This window comes from Pseudorca crassidens, chromosome 1 (genome assembly GCF_039906515.1).
Source record: "Pseudorca crassidens isolate mPseCra1 chromosome 1, mPseCra1.hap1, whole genome shotgun sequence".
Taxonomy (NCBI): domain Eukaryota; kingdom Metazoa; phylum Chordata; class Mammalia; order Artiodactyla; family Delphinidae; genus Pseudorca; species Pseudorca crassidens.
The window spans coordinates 140,451,771-140,467,873 of record NC_090296.1 but is presented as its reverse complement, the minus strand read 5'-3'; the positions used below and the strand labels follow the sequence as shown (position 1 = coordinate 140,467,873).

Sequence of the window (16,103 nt, the reverse complement as noted above, 5' to 3'; positions counted from 1 at the left end):
AAAAAGGCTTGTGAACAAAAATGGCTTTGGACTTTTCAATAGCAACATTGAAGGTAAGAAGAAAATAGAACCATGCCTTCAAAATTCTGAAGGAAGATGATTTCCATCCTAGAATTTGAGACCCAAACTATCACTTAAGTTTGAGTCGAAAAACTACATTTTCAGGCACACAAAGTCTTGAGACCTTTATGTCTCATGCAGCCTTTTTCAAGAGGCTCATCTCAAGTAGGATGTATGCCATCAAAAATGAAAGAACACACCAGGAAAGACTGGGACACAGGAATTAGGGGATCCAGTTAGAGAAGCTGAGAAGGGGTCCCCTGGAGCTTGGCGAAAGAAGATTCCAGAATGAGAGGTGTGTGGGAGTGGCCAGCTGGTGTAGTGGCCCTCAGGGAGGAGTGGACCTGAGAGTCAGGTTGAGGGCTCCACCCCACACACACTGCCATTTGCTTTTCTTTTCAACTTGAGAACAGCAAGTCTGAGAGTCATATTCTCTTCTTAATGTGGCTTGTCTTGACCATATACTAATGAAATGCCTACGTGTATTGCCGCTTAGATGTGCTGAGAACATCCATTTCACTGCACAGAATTTTTCTGTTTCTATTTGTACCTGACAGTCATGAGTTTAGAAGCAGAAAATACTCAATAGTCCATTTAGATTCTGGACATCCTGTGCCTGGCCCTGCCCGATGGGAAGGTAAGCTCTGTGTTTCCAAGGACTCACTAACAAGATCTGCCCCTTCCACCTTCACCAGAAGGGGCAGAAGTTAAAGCCAGACTGTGACCCAGAGACTCAGTTCAGCTTTGCTTTTCTTGGCAGCCTTCATCTAAAATAGGCGATATTGCCTCTTCCTTCCAAGGTGGGCTTATACTGAGTTTTGCAAAATGAAATAATATATTGTTTAGGGATACATGCAATCGTGCTACAATTACTATTTTTTTAATGCAGAAGCATGCTTAACATTAAAGTCAGGATAGTGGTTATTCTCCTGGGAGCGAGTGCAATTAGGAAGGGACACACCATGGAGTTTAAGATGACTTGTAACATATTGGGTGGGCCACAAGGTTCGTTTGGGTTTTGCCTCTTATGGAAAAACCCAAACGAACTTTTTGGCCCACCCAATATTTCTTAACCCAGGGTGAGGGTACATCGTTGTTTAATCGTTAATTTAAAGTGTACCTATAATTTTTATACACTCTTCCCTATGTATTATATACAGCATAATAAAATTTCTGAAATAAAAATGGACTTAAAGTCCAGCAGCTGGGGAATTCCTAGAGTGGCTGCTTGAGTGATGTTGGGCCCCAAAGTGGAAGACTGAAGGTAGAATTATTTTAACTCTGATAGAGAGGAGGAAACTCCCAATTACTTAGGTACTAAGTTCTCCTAGGAGGCATTTTCTTTCTGATTTGCAGGGACCTGTTCTTCAGGGACTGAGTCACTGGAAACATCAAGCAAGATGTGATAACTTCTTTACAGACCGCTGGGCTGTGCTTATGCTCTCTGCCTTACTTCAGATATTACTAGGGCAGAAAAGCCCCTAATTATAGTCAGTTACTGACTAATCACCATACTTTGCTCCTGGTTATTTCCCCTAAGAAGAAAATATGTGGTATTCTTGCCTAACGGGTGTGTGTGTGTGTGCATGTGTTTGTGTGTGATGTTGTTTATTATCTCTCCAAAACGTCTTTACATGACCTTTAGCCGTAGGATGAGCCTTCCTAGGAACTCTTTAAGTCAGCTCCAGCTGTGTGCACAGCTGTTGGATTGCTTTAGCAGACGCACCCAGGATATGGGTGTGGCTTTGAAGTGCCCAGCTTTCACGAGTGTTCATTTCACACAGCCTGTAGTGTCAGTAGTAATAGAGCAGGAGGTGGAAGCTGACCTATTCCTCTGTCCCATTCAGGACTCTGGATAGCAAGGGTCAGAATCCCAATTCACAGATTTCAACACAAAGGGATTTGGTGTGGGGGAGGGATGGATGGGGAGTTGGGGATTAGCAGATGCAAACTATTATATGTAGAATAGATAAACAACAAGGTCCTACTGGATAGCATGGGGAACTACATTCAATATCCTGTAATAAACCAGGATGGAAAAGAATGTGAAAAAGAATATATATACAACTGAATCACTGTGCTGTACACAACAACTGTAATTGTTGTGAAACAATTACAGTTTCACAGCACTGCAAACTAACACAACACTGCAAATCAACTATAATTCAATAAAATAAATTTAAAAAAACAACACAAAGGGATTTATAGGCTCGGTTAACCACATCGCACAGGAGGAGATTCAGGGACAGCTGGATCCAAATGCTCTAAGAAAATCATGGCATCTGTTTCTATCTCCTTCCTTCTATATTAGCTCCCTTTTCAGACAGGCTGTTCCCAGTGAGATGGCCTGGATCAGCGACAGCTTTTATGTCACTTGCTTGGAAAGTCCAGTATAAAAACCCCTCTTTCTCAATCATTCCAGCAAAATTGTGGGGCTCTATTGACCCAACTACAGCCATGTGACCAACCCTGTGCTCCCCAACAGCATATACAAGCCCACCCCTGTTCCCAGGGAGCGGCTTGACTCCACTACTTGTTATGGTCTGAGAGAAAAAAGGTAGTTTTCATTATAGCAGCTATTTGTAGATAGAAACTTCTCTGGACTTAATTTTGAATATCTAATTTTTGAATTTAGTTATGCTTGAAATGATACATCTTAGGACTTAGTTATGCACTGTCTTCTGACCTAGCCATATTTGATGAATTTCCACAATTAACAAAAACACACTTTAAAAACATAAAGCCTTCCAATTCAGATGAGTCAAGAAAGCCTCTTTTACTAAAGGAATTTCACAGTAATGGAGTCCTGTATCTTTATATTGAATGGGGGAAAAAACTTCAGTAGAAGAAATCTTCTGCCAATAGATCTCAGAGCATAGTTTAGTCTGACTTGGGGCCTTCAGTTCAATTTGATTAATCGCCTCATGGCTTTGGTTTAGTTCAAAGGTTTGTGCATTTAGTCTTCTTACTGAAGACTTTTCTAACACTGTACCTGGAAAAAGAAAGTGCTTTTAGAGCTAAGGAGTTTGTTCCAAAGTTTCTCCCTTTATTAAAGGGAGACTCACATTTCTTTTCTTTTTTTTTTAAATTCAAATTGTGAGTTTCTTTGATTTTTTTTTTAAATTGAAGTATAGTTGGTTTACAATGGTGTGTTAGTTTCAGGTGTACAGCAAAGTGATTCAGTTATACATATTTGTATCTATTCTTTTTCAGAAGCTTTTCCCTTATAGATTATTATAAGATATTGAGTATAGTTTCCTGTGCTATACAGTAGGTCCTTGTTGGTTATCTATTTTGTATATAATAATGTGTATATGTTAATTGCAAACTCTTAATTTATCCCTCCCCTTCCACTTTTCCCCTTTGGTAACCATAAGCTTATTTCCTCTGTCTGTGAGTCTATTTCTGTTTTGTAAATAAGTTAATTTGTGTCATTTTTTTAAGATTCCACATATAAGTGATATCATATGATATTTGTCTTTCTCTGTCTGGCTTACTTCACTTAGTATGATAATCTCTAGATCCATCCATGTTGCAGCAAATGGCGTTATTTCATTCTTTTTTATGGCTGAGCAATATTCCATTATATACATACCACATCTTCTTTTTTTAAAAAAATTTTTATTGGAGTACAGTTGAATTACAATGTTGTGTTAGTTTCAGGTGTACAGCAAATGGAATCAATTATACATATACATATATCCACTCTTTTTTAGATTCTTTTCCCATATAGGCCATTACAGAGTATTGAGTAGAGTTCCCTGTGCTATAAAGCAGGTCCTTATTATTTATCTATTTTATATATAGTAATATACCACATTTTCTTGATCCATTCATCTGTTTATGGACATTTAGGTTGCTTCCATGTCTCGGCTGTTGAAAATAGCGATGCTGTGAACACTGGGGTGTATGTATCTTTTTGAAGCAGAGGTTTCTCCAGATGTATGTCCAGGAGTGGTATTGCAGGATCACATGGTAAAGATACTCACATTTCTGTCTTCATATTTTGTCTTCTCAGTGAAGGCTTGTGTTACTCTCTTTCACCGTTCAGCGGCAAGACGTACTTTGAGGATGTATGAGTTGGTTTCATATCCGTTACTAACTCTGACTTTGTCATGTAGTCACTTTGCCTCTGTGTGCTTCCCTTTCCTCTTCCTCCTACATAGGACTGCCTATATAAATTCCTTAAGACAGCGCCTGGCATGTAGTGAGCCCTCTCTGAGTATTTGCTACCACCATTGTTATTTCATGAGCTCTCAAACCACATAACCGTGGCCCTGTTTTACTTCTGGTTGAGATGGAAGCTGGGAGGGCAGAGGGCAGATGCCTGAAGCTAAGCAGCCTATTAAAAGTAGAATAGAAATCGACGAGAGGAAACCCAAGCGCTTTTCTCTTTAGATAGCTATCAAACCACGCTTCGCTGCAGACTATGGGCTTGGGTATGGCTAGAGATCAAAGGCCCTCTTATGTGCAGTGACATTTGTGAGCACAGGGCTGAGTTATAAAACTCTTGAATGGAAGGTTTTGGCACTTGGAACAGCTTGGGATAGAAAGGCAGGGTTTTTATAGAGGCGATTCACGGAACTGCTTATGCTGGTGGAGAATCCAGACTGTTATGACTCACTTGTCTCTTTATTGCTTTGGACCAAGAACTGTTGTTTCCTTTTAAGTCCCTCTGTAGGAGCTGAGCTACAGCCTAGGGCCAAGTAACTCTTTCAGGAAGACAGTGTGGCTTCAGTGAGTGTGAACAGGAAAATTCCTTTGTTGGACTCTGGGTCAAGTGGACTGGTCAAGCCGAATAAGGATTTTATTTTTACCAGGGGATAAAATTTCTTTTAGAAACTGGCAGCATCCTTAATGCCTTTTTTCACTTTAGATAGGCTTTCCTTTTGTCTGTCTGCCATTTTCATCTTCTGAAAGCACAGGCTAAATTTGCGTGACTAGTAGAGGATAGAAGAGTAACTTTGGAAAGTAGAAATGAGTGTGTCTGGATTGCTACATATGGAACTAGGGATAGCAGAAGGGGTCACTTGGAGTCCAGTTTGCATTGCTAGGTCTCCTGAGAAAAACTGGGAAGAGGAATTTTGGACTGATGGTAAGACCCAGTGGTAGGCAGACTTCTAATGTTTTCCACCTCCTGGTACTTCCTCCTTTGTGTAATTTCCTCCTGGGCTAGTCCTCAAGACTAGAATATGAGGATATGAGAATATCCTCATAAACAGAATACGACAAGAGTAATGAGATGTTCCCGTGATTAGGTTACAAAAGACTGTGACTTCTACCTTGCAAGGACCGTCTCTCTTTCTGCCACTTTCTCTCTCTCTTTCTTGCCCTTTCAGCTTGCATGCTCTGATGAAGCCAGACGCTGTGGTGGAGAGGAACACGTGACAAGGAGGCAAGGATGGCTTCTGCTCAACATCCTGAAAAGAGCTGAGACCCCTGGTCTGATATCTGTGAGGAACTGAATCCTGCTAACAACCACTGGGTGAGTTTGGGAGTACATACTGCCCCCGCCAAACCTTGAGTTGATGACTGCAGCTCCAGTTGTCACCTTGATTTCTTGAGGGATGCCCTGAAAGCCAAGGACTCAGCTATGTGGTATCTAGATTCCTTACCCCTCGAAACTGAGATAATAAATGTGTATTCTTTTAATCTGCTGAATTTGGGGATAATTTTTATTTCTTTATTTTTTAATTGATGTTTTTAATGTCTTTATTGGAGTATAATTACTTTACAATGCTGCATTAGTTTCTCCTGTATAACAAAGTGAATCAGCTATATGTGTACATATATCCCCGTAACCCCAGCCTCTTTTTAATGCAGGAATAGATTAGTAATACACCAGTACTGTATTTTAAATTATGATTTCTTTTCCTAGTGGTTTGAAAGGCCACTGCTGTCAAGTTCCAAGTTACCATTTATATGGCGGTGGGTCTGCTGTCTGTTTCTAGGCTTCTTATTCTGTCCTCTTGACATTTTTTTTTCGTTCTTTCTTTCTTTTTTTTTTTTCTTGGTCTTGGTGCCTCTTCTATTTTCTTCACTTAACGTTATATCATAGGAATTTGTGAGGAAACTTTAAAGGTTGCCAGAGGCGTCTGGACCATGGAGAACACAGCTGTAAGAACTGGGGTTTTGAGGGGCTTAGATTCCCAGTGAACTCACTAGGGATAGATCCAAGAGACAGAGACCACTCCAAACACTCTGGATTGGCCCTCTTACTAGGCACGATGAGCAAACTTCATGGCTGGAGTTGTGAGTATGATTACATGTTCTTGGGGAAAAGCAAAAGGGAAGTTTAGCCTGTCTTAGTCATATTCCTCTACCTAAAAGTTTATCTAAATTATTAAAGTTTTCACTATCGCATAGATTATTAAAAATTAGACCATATAATAAAAGTGACAACATCCCTATTTATCAGAGTAGGAAATAAATTTAAAGAAATACAGATATTTCCTCTTTTTCCCTCCTAGGGTAATAGAACGTGAGACCAGAGAAATCCCTGAGATCACCTAGTATAGCTCTCCCACTTTATAAATGGGCAGAGCAAACCACATGCAGAGATGCCGAGGACAGTCCCAGTTTATACAAGTTGTTCCAGAATAGCAATGAATAACACTTCCTTTCAGTATCAAAATGTCTTGGTTTGGATAATAAATTATATGATCATCCTACTGAGGAGGAAACTGAGATTTTTAGAAGTGAAGGGACTTTCTTCTTTACTTTTAAACTTTTTCATAGATTATAACTGAAAAATGTTGACAACAGATTTCTCCAATCCCTACCCTAGGAAGTACATCCAAATGTAAATATACTTAAAATATTTTTCTCATTAAGTATGATGTAAATTTGAGGTTTCAACTAACAAAACCCCTGGGAAAATAATTGATATTTAATTGGTTTGAAGACACATAATGGGGTGACCAAATGATTGAAGTCCCAGCTAAACTAAACACTAGGGGTTATGTAAGTTTCAGTAGGTCATACAAATACTGTAGATGGTGTCATGAGGGCTGAACTTCAAGCTCCTTGATTGTTTATTGCTCTTTCTATGTTGTTTTCCTTTACAAGCTGTATGGTAGGTTTTGGCAAAATGCTGGACTGAGCTAATAGATAACCCCACCTACTATTGCAAATGCATAGAATAAAGGTAAAGAGCAATTTCTTATGAAGAACAAAAAACAAAACAAAACAAACCCAAACCCAATTAATTATAAAGGAATAGGTTAATAAATCGAACTACATTAATTAACATCTTTAAGTATCAAAAGGCACCATTAAGAGAGTGAAAATACAGGCTACAGATGATAAAAGGCATTGACCACACACCTAATTGACAAATGAGTTGTATCCAGAATTCTTATAAATCAATAAGAAAAAGACAGCTCAATAGAAAAAGTTGACCAAAGCATTGAACAGGCACTTCAATAAAGAGAAAGCCAATTTCTCTCTCTCTCTCTCTCTTTCTCCCCTAACTATAGATCTAAGTAAAAAAAAAGGGTGTGAGAATGTTGAGTATACTATTCTTCTCACTTATTGAAAAATTTGAAAAGAAAACATTGGGAAAAATAAAAATACAGCAAACTCAAAGGAAAAAAAAAAAAGATTACCAGATAGCAGAAATGAAGGGGTAATTCACAAGGGGAGCAATAGGTGTACCAGCCAATGCTACAGTGACTTAGGGATAGAGCAGACTTTGATATGGGCCCCAGGAACTTGGGGTTAAGGATTGAACTCCCTTGCAGTGACAGGAAGCATGTGGCACAAAGAACTAAACTGAACCTCTTGCATATAACCAGATGGCAGGGAGTGGCTTCTTTCTCCAAAAAAAGGGAACTAGAAAACTCCTCCTGTTATCCACAGCCCCCCGCCCCCCAAAAAAAGCAGCAAGGGAGCCTATCTGTGCCTGATATTCTGTGTAGAAAAAAGTCTTCTGTTAAAAGTAAAACCCCATTCCTGTGCCACGTGTAAGTATTGAATCCAAATGTTCTCTAACTTCATTATAGATAGAATGGCCTAGACCAATGAACTCTCTAAAATAGTCAACAGAAACAAATGCAAACTACTCTGAAGGGATACTTTCATAACCTCAGGTGCATGAGAAGTTCAGTAAGTATTAGCTCACAATAAAAAATAACAACTCACATAAGGAAACCATCCACCATGTGAGGTGGTTGGTAGGCAAAACATGAGGAAGGATTAGCACCTAAGGGCTTAAAATCACATACTCATCTGAGACAGATGATAACATAAGAATCTTTAAAACAATCACATACATTTTAGAAAAAGAAATTAAAATGGAAGAAGGGTACACTATGAAAAATGGAAAGGTATATATCGAAAATAAGCAAATTAAACTTTTAATTATTAAAAATAGTCAATGGAATTAAAAAACCCTCTGTGGATGGGTGAACTAGTGAACAAAACACAGCTGAAAGAAAATTTAGTGAACTGGAAGATTTTTCTGAGGAAATTATCCAGAATGCCACATACAAGGATTATGAGATGAAAAAAAATGAAAGAGAGGTTGTGACACGGGACTAGAATGATCATAGAATGAGCTGGACCAATGTTATGTCCAACTGAAGTTCCAGAAGGAGAGGACAGAAAGGGATTGGGAAAAGCAATATTCAAAAAGATAATGATTGAGAATTTTCCAGAAGAGATGAATGACATGGCTAACTGGATGTGAAAATAAGACCATTTTTTAGTTTCTCCTGAGACCAAAAGATCAAGAACTGTTCAATAGGTCACAAGTATCACCCCGATTTTAAAGGTAGCTTCTTGGTCACAAATGCAGGACATGCTAATATATTGCAAAACTGGTTCTGACAATATGAGCCAATTGCCTCCTTCAGATCTATATAAAAAGTTAAAGATGAAAAGGCTTAGAGAGGGAGTTTTTAGGAGAGAGTCATTGATATGCTATGTTCTTATGACCACTCAAAGAGAAGAAGCAGGAAGATGCTTCCCTCTCATTTTAAACCAAGAGAAAGTGACTTCAATGGTGGTATCTGGAAAGCTTGACATGTGTCTCCTGAAGCTGGAAGATCCTAGGGAAGATATATATCTCATGCCTGAAAAATCCAAAATCAAGAGACCATGGCTGGAGGTGCTCCTGACTGGCAGCAGAGTGACAAGCAGTGGTTACACTCCAGGGACAGAGCTGCACGTCGTCCATTAATAGTGGGCAAAGATGCCTGCTTCTTGAGCCATGGAAAGGATGACTTGAATTTAAGTAAATTTATAGTCTTGATATTGTATTGGACTATCCTAAAATAATACAATTATTAAGTTATTATTTGAGATTCCATGTAGGAAAGGGGAAGGATCTGCAGAGAGAGTTTGAAGAGATTGGAAGAAAGAATAAGGTAGTTTTTTCTTATACATTTTTGGGTCTAGCTTAATGAAAACACTAGTTAAATATGAATCTTCAGATTGTAGAGTCATTGCTGAGTCACAATTAAGGTAAAATCAATTCATGTTTACTGCATATTTTAATAAGATCACAAAGAAAAAACATTCCCTCTCTTGGAATATCATGTGCTTCCAAATGTGATACTTTGAGCACACATCACCTATGTAATTTTCCAGGCAAGAATGTATAACATGAATCTAGTGAAGAAACGTTAGAAGAACCCCCAAATGAGGAACATCCTATTTACAAATTGGGGAGGGGGATGTAATAAAACTTTCAATGTCATAAAAAATAAGGAAAGTCTATATAAAAAGTCCAGATTCATGGAGGTTAAAGATACAACACAACTAAATGCAATACCTGAGACTAGATTGGACTGTGTACTTTGGGGATAGGGGAGAGGATGCTATAAAGGATATTACTGAGTCAATTGAGAAAATCAGAATGAAAGATTAAATAAAAATGTATAATTTTAAACTTACTAAAGTTGGTAACCGTGCCGACGGTTATCTAAGAGGATGTCTTTAAGGAAATGTGCATTGAAGTATTTAGAGATAAAGAGCATGATATGCATGACTTATCCTCAAATGATTCAGAAAAATAATTATGTGCTGTGTGTGTGAGTGTGTACGTGTGTCTGTATGGGTATGGAGAGAGAACAAACAATAAAGCAGATAGAGTAAAAGGTTAATCGTGGATGAAACTAGATAAATGCTATATGAATATTTTTAGTACTATTTTTATTTTGCAAATGTTCTTTAAATTTGATACCATTTCCAAACGCTCAAAGAACAAAAACAAACAAACACAAAGTACCAGGGAGACAAAACAGATTATCTACAAAGGCGAGTACATCAGTGGGGAGCAGAGTTCTCATCAGCAAAAGTAGAGGCCAGAGGCAATAGTACTGTATTTTCAAACTGCTAAAGGAATGCAATTTTCAGTCTAGTAATTCTTTTTTTTTTTTGGCCTCACTGCAAGACATGTGGGATCTTAGTTCCCTGACCAGGGATCGAACAGGCACCCCCTGCAGTGAAAGCACAGCGTCTTAACCACTGGACCACCAGGGAAGTCCCTAGGTCTAGTAATTTTATCCTAGCTAAACTATCATTCAGGGGTGAGGGTGAAATAAAAAACATTTGAAAAGATAAAAACATTTAGATAATGATTAAAACAATCATTCACAATTTCTTGCTGAAAGAACTACTAAAAGATGCACTTTAAGAAGAAGGAAATAGGGACTTCCCTGGTGGTGCAGTGGTTAAGAATCCGTCTGCCAATGCAGGGGACGCGGGTTTGAGCCCCAGTCTAGGAAGATCCCATATGCTGCGGAGCACCTAAGCCCGTGTGCCACAACTCCTGAAGCCCGAGCACCTAGAGCCCGAGCTCCGCAACAATAGAAGCCACTGCAATGAGAAGCCTGCACGCTGCAACAAGATTAGCCCCTGCTTGCCTGTGCGCTGCAATGAAGACCCAATGTACCCCAAAATAAATTTATAAAAAAAAGAGAAGGAAATATAGTGCAGAAGAAAGAAGTAGGATGCAAGGCAATTAGTAAACATGTAAACAAATATAAATAAACTTTGACTAAAAACAAAATTTTAAATGATTATATTTTGTGGTTAAAGATGTGGAACTAAAATTCTAGACAACAATAACATGGAAGGTGGGAGAGGATAATCCAGAACTAAAATAGTCTAATATACTAATATTTTCTTTAGGTCAACTATGCATGTTAAAAAATTAAGATAATAAATTGAAAGAAAAGAAATAGAATCTGTAACTCCCTAAATGGTTAAAGGAAACAAGAGGAAATAAAGAAAACATGGTTCTCCCCTTCCTCCCCTGCCCTGCAAAAAAAGGGAAGGAAAAGAAAAACGTAGATAGAAAAAGCACAAAATAAGAATGGTGGAAATAAATTCAAATATATTAGTAACACAGGAAATGTAAATATTCAAACAATAGAAAGCCACATAGAAGTTAAAACAGACTAACCAGATCTATATGTATCAACATAAATAAATCTCAGAAACATTGTGCTGACTGTGTAAAAGAAGATTCAAAAGGTTATACACAGTATGGGACTACTTTGTAAATTACAGAATGATATAAAACAATGTTATATATTGTTTATGCATACAAATGTATGTAGCAAAATTGTGAATGGAGGAATACCTACCAATTCAGTGATTATCTCAGGAGAAAATGGGAGAGGGGAAGGATTAGAGGGAGAAAAGAGGGTGCTCCTAATTTTATCTGCAATTTTTTTCCTTAAACAATAACGTCAACTCTGAAAGAGTCATGACAAAAAGTTCACGTGTTACATCTGAGCTGTAGGTATGTGAGTGTCTGTTATATTTATTTCTGGACCTCTCTGTATTTTAAAAGTATGTAAGGAGTGAAAAAATTAAACACTAAACTCTATATTTTATATTTAGTTACATTTTCCCAAGGACACAGAGAAGATACAGTCCTGCTCTCCCAGATGCAGGCTTAGGTAAGGATGTGGGTTATTCTTTGTTTTCCTCCCCTTCCAGATTCATGCTCTGCCCTGCTGAGTCCCGTGGACTGCATCACCCAGGCTCTCTTACCAGCTGGCTTTCAGTTTCAGCCAGCGAGAGTCAACGGGGGGGCAGGGAGATGAATGGTGGAGTAAAAAGAGGCCTGGGTGTTTCTTCTCTGCTGTCTTCCAGTTTGGGCGTCCTGTGGCTGTAGTTGCATCCTCCCATATGTACCACTCCCACTAGACAGCCCTTGCTCCAGGGTTCCTTTCTCACTGGGCTCTTAATAACAGTATTTCCTCCTCTGGTCTCAAGAGGCCTGGGGGTGGTATCAGCTTCTCACCATTGCTAGGCTCTCGACACCTTACCAAGCCTTGTGTGTCCCCTTTACCATGAAGGAAACTCTGCAAATAGTCCCTTTGTTAAAGTCTTCGCTTTTTTTTTTTTTTTTTCAAGTTTATAGAACATCTTTGCTGTAGAGGAAAAGATTGATTGGATGGTCTTCTCCATGTCTCCAGCCTATCTGCACCAAAACAACCTGTCTTGAGCGTGTGTGGTTGACAACTCGATGGAAAGAGATTGTGGCTGACATACACAGGAGGATCTACTTTTTTAAAATCTCATGTCCCAAGGATCTTATGATTCCTTGAATGGTGTCAACTGGGTTTTATGATTTATTTATTCATCTACTCAATTTACTTTGATTGTGTGCTGCTCTGTACCAGGAACTGTGTCAAGAAATGGGGATACATTGTTGAACAAGAGGGAATCCTATCCTCAAGGAGCTTACAGTAGTCAGGGGAAGATACGCACATTTCTAGTATGATAAATGCCAGGAAAATGGAAGTAGAGAGTGCTATGGGGTACCCAGGAGGGTTATTCAACCCGATCTCAGGGAATGTTTCCCAAAGGAAATAACATCTAATCTGAGACCTGAAGGATAAATACTAGCTAGCCAGATTAAGGAGAACAACTGGTCAGAGGGAATGGGTTTTAGTTTTAAGGTATTCTAGGCAGAGAGAAAAACAACTTGGGCTAAGACAGCAGGGAATAAAAAGCATTTGGGAAATTGAAAGTCATTTCTTGGGTTGATATATAGATTGCATGGGAGATGGAGGGGGAGAGATGAAGCAGGAGAGGAAAGCAGAGGTCAGATCACGAAAGGCCTTATAAAGAAGGTGAAGTGTATGGGTGTTATTATGAGGGCAATGAGGAACCATTAAATCTTTTCATGTAGACGGTGTATAGTAGAACTATGTTTGCATTTTAGAAAGCTTACCCTGAGGATGAACTTGAGATAAGACTAGTACTAGAAGGGGGTTCTCTAAGGAGGTTGCTGCAGTAATGGAGGCCAGAGATGATGAGCTGGACTTGGATGGAGACAGTGGGGCTGGAGAGACATGCCATGATGGTTTGAAGCAGGCAACCCAAACGTGGCAGCCCGTCACATTCAGACAGCTGCTGTCATGATAGGGCAGCCCTGCAAAATGCAAGTTGTCATCTCCTTGTTTGGTTTCAGCTAACTGTGAACTCCCTGGGGGCAGTGACTATTTTGTATTCATCTATGTGTCTCTAGTACCTTGGAGACGCTCAGGGAAAGAATGTTCTTGAAGAAGTTTTTTTGACACAGTGGTTGTCCTCATGACTTTCCAGACCCAACTTTATTAGGAAAGGTCAATGACAACCATGAAATCAAGGTCTAGAGCGATTTCAGCCTGCACATTAAGATGTGGACCCTTTAACTTGGTTCACTCTGCCCATTGAAATGTCCAGGCTGGTTTTCCTGACTCAGTTCTCTTCTGCCATCTGCTGGGACAAGCATTTCATAACATACCAAAGCGAGATGACCAATGAAGCGAAGGCTAAAAGCTTCGTGGGGGAAGCCGGGGACAATACCTGGACAACTTTACAATTTAATTGGAGAAATAAATGTTGTACCCAGACGACCTTCCATCTGCAGCTAATCTCGAGTATTTTCCATACCCCTTTCTATTTTTTTTCATGCAGACTATCCTAAATATCTGTATTCTTTAGTTTTTGCAACAATCATATGATAATAGCCACTGTTATCACTACTAGTTTTGAAATGAGGAAACAGAAGCACAGGGATTTAAATAAAATGCCAACTTGGAACAGTAAGTAAGTGACTGAGTCAGGACTGATGCCTCCTTTACTTCTAGTTCCACTTTTTCTCACAAAACATCTTGATCAAAATAAGAGAGAGTTCAAGAGAGGCTGAGATGTGCTGTTGTCTGTGGCAAGGAAAATTTGGGTCTGACATGGAGGCAGAGAAGGCTGGCAGCTCCTCAATGTTCTGCACTTAAAATGCCCAGTGTTGGGCTTCCCGGGTGGCGCAGTGGTTGGGAGTCCGCCTGCCAATGCAGGGGACGCGGGTTCGTGCCCTGGTCCGGGAAGATCCCACATGGCGTGGAGCGGCTGGGCCCGTGAGCCATGGCCGCTGAGCCTGCGCGTCCGGAGCCTGTGCTCCGCAACGGGAGAGGCCACAACAGTGAGAGGCCCGCGTACCGCAAAAAAAAAAAAAAAGCCCAGTGTTGGTGTGAGGACTGGGGGTTGGAGAGCAGCGGGAACAATTCTTACACATTATATGTTCCCCAGTGACAAGTCAAGGGGATGTCCCTGTGGGGGGAAAAATTGTAACTCTATGAAGTTTGATAGAGCTTGAACCAAGATGGTACCTAAAACTTTTGGTGGATGTTGTCAAAATAGATACTGTTGTTTTGGTTAACATATGTGGTTAAGACAAAGACACAGATATAGAGGACAAACGAGTGGTTACCAGTGGGGAGATGGAAGCGGGGAGGGGCAATACAGGGGTAGGGGAGTAAGAGGTACAAACTATTAGGTATAAAATAAGCTACAGGGATATATTGTACAACACGGGGAATTTAGCCAATGCTTTACAATAACTTTAAAAACTGTGAATCACTATATTGTACACTTGTAACATATAATATTGTACAGCAACTCTACTTCAGTTTAAAAAAAGACAAAGACACTAGTGCACCATCCTTTTCTCATCTAAACTTGTTATTCGTATATAAATACATGCTTATATGAATGCATAAATATATTCTTGGAGTTAAAAAACCCAAACATTCAGGGAAAGCTAAAATTCTCCTTTACTTTCCCCAAAGATACTGTCAGTGGTAAGCTTCCAGATCTTTTTCTATGTGTTTACATAAACACGTGTGTTGCCATGGGAACATGGTGTATTGTTTGGTGTTTTATTCCCATATGAATGATATCTAGCTGTACTGCCTTACCTCTCCAACTGAGCGTTCCACACTCTCCTGACTCACTGGGATGTGCCCCTCCTGAGGCTCTACCTTATTGCCTACTGACAGTCATCCTCTGCCCAGCCCTGTCACACTAAGCCTCCAGGCTGGGAGCTCTCTAGAGCTTGTACCCAGCTTCACAATAGCTTTCTTTCTTTCTTTTTTAAATTGGGGTAAAATATACATGGGACAGATTTATTATTTTAGCCATTTTTAAGTGTGCAGTTCAGTGGCATTAAGTGCATTCACATTGTTGTGCAACCATCACCACCATCCATCTCCAGGACTTTTTCACCTTCTTGAACTGAAACTCCACTGATTAAACAACTCCCCATCTCCCCTCCCTCCATCTCCTAGCAACCAGCATTCTACTTCCTGTCTCTATGAATTTGACGACTCGAGGGACCTGTATACTTGGAATCTTTTTATGTTTGACTTATTTCACTTAGCATAAAGTCCTCAAGGTTCATCCATGTTGTAACATATGCCAGGATTTTATTCCTTTTTTAAGGCTAAACAATATCCCATTGTACGTATATACCACATTTTGTTTATCCATTCATCTGTTGATGGACACTCAGGTTGTTTACTCTTTTCGGCTATTGTGAATAATGCTGCTATAAATATGTGTGTACAAATATCTGTTTGAGTCCCTGCTCTCAATTCTTGTGGGTATTTGCCCAAAAGTGGTGCAAAAGCCTTCTGAGCATATTTCAGTCTGTAGCTTCCTTCTTTACCAAGTTACCCACCCACCAAGGGTACCCCTCTTTGCTTTCTAGGATAGCTATGGCCTTAAACACATGCTTTTCCATTTCTAAAGATTTTGGGCAA

General features: G+C 39.5%; 1 long non-coding RNA gene across 2 annotated transcripts; it reads left to right on the top strand.

Annotated features, from left to right (window-relative positions):
* Positions 1 to 4,739: 4,739 nt before the first annotated feature.
* On the top strand, positions 4,740 to 14,115 carry LOC137201714 (uncharacterized). Of its 2 annotated transcripts, none has more exons than XR_010932290.1 (4): positions 4,740 to 5,155; positions 5,400 to 5,545; positions 11,929 to 11,972; positions 12,433 to 14,115. It is a non-coding gene; the product is annotated as an uncharacterized lncRNA (long non-coding RNA). The 2 variants fall into 2 exon arrangements; XR_010932289.1 differs by having other exon boundaries at positions 11,914 to 11,972.
* Positions 14,116 to 16,103: the final 1,988 nt, after the last annotated feature.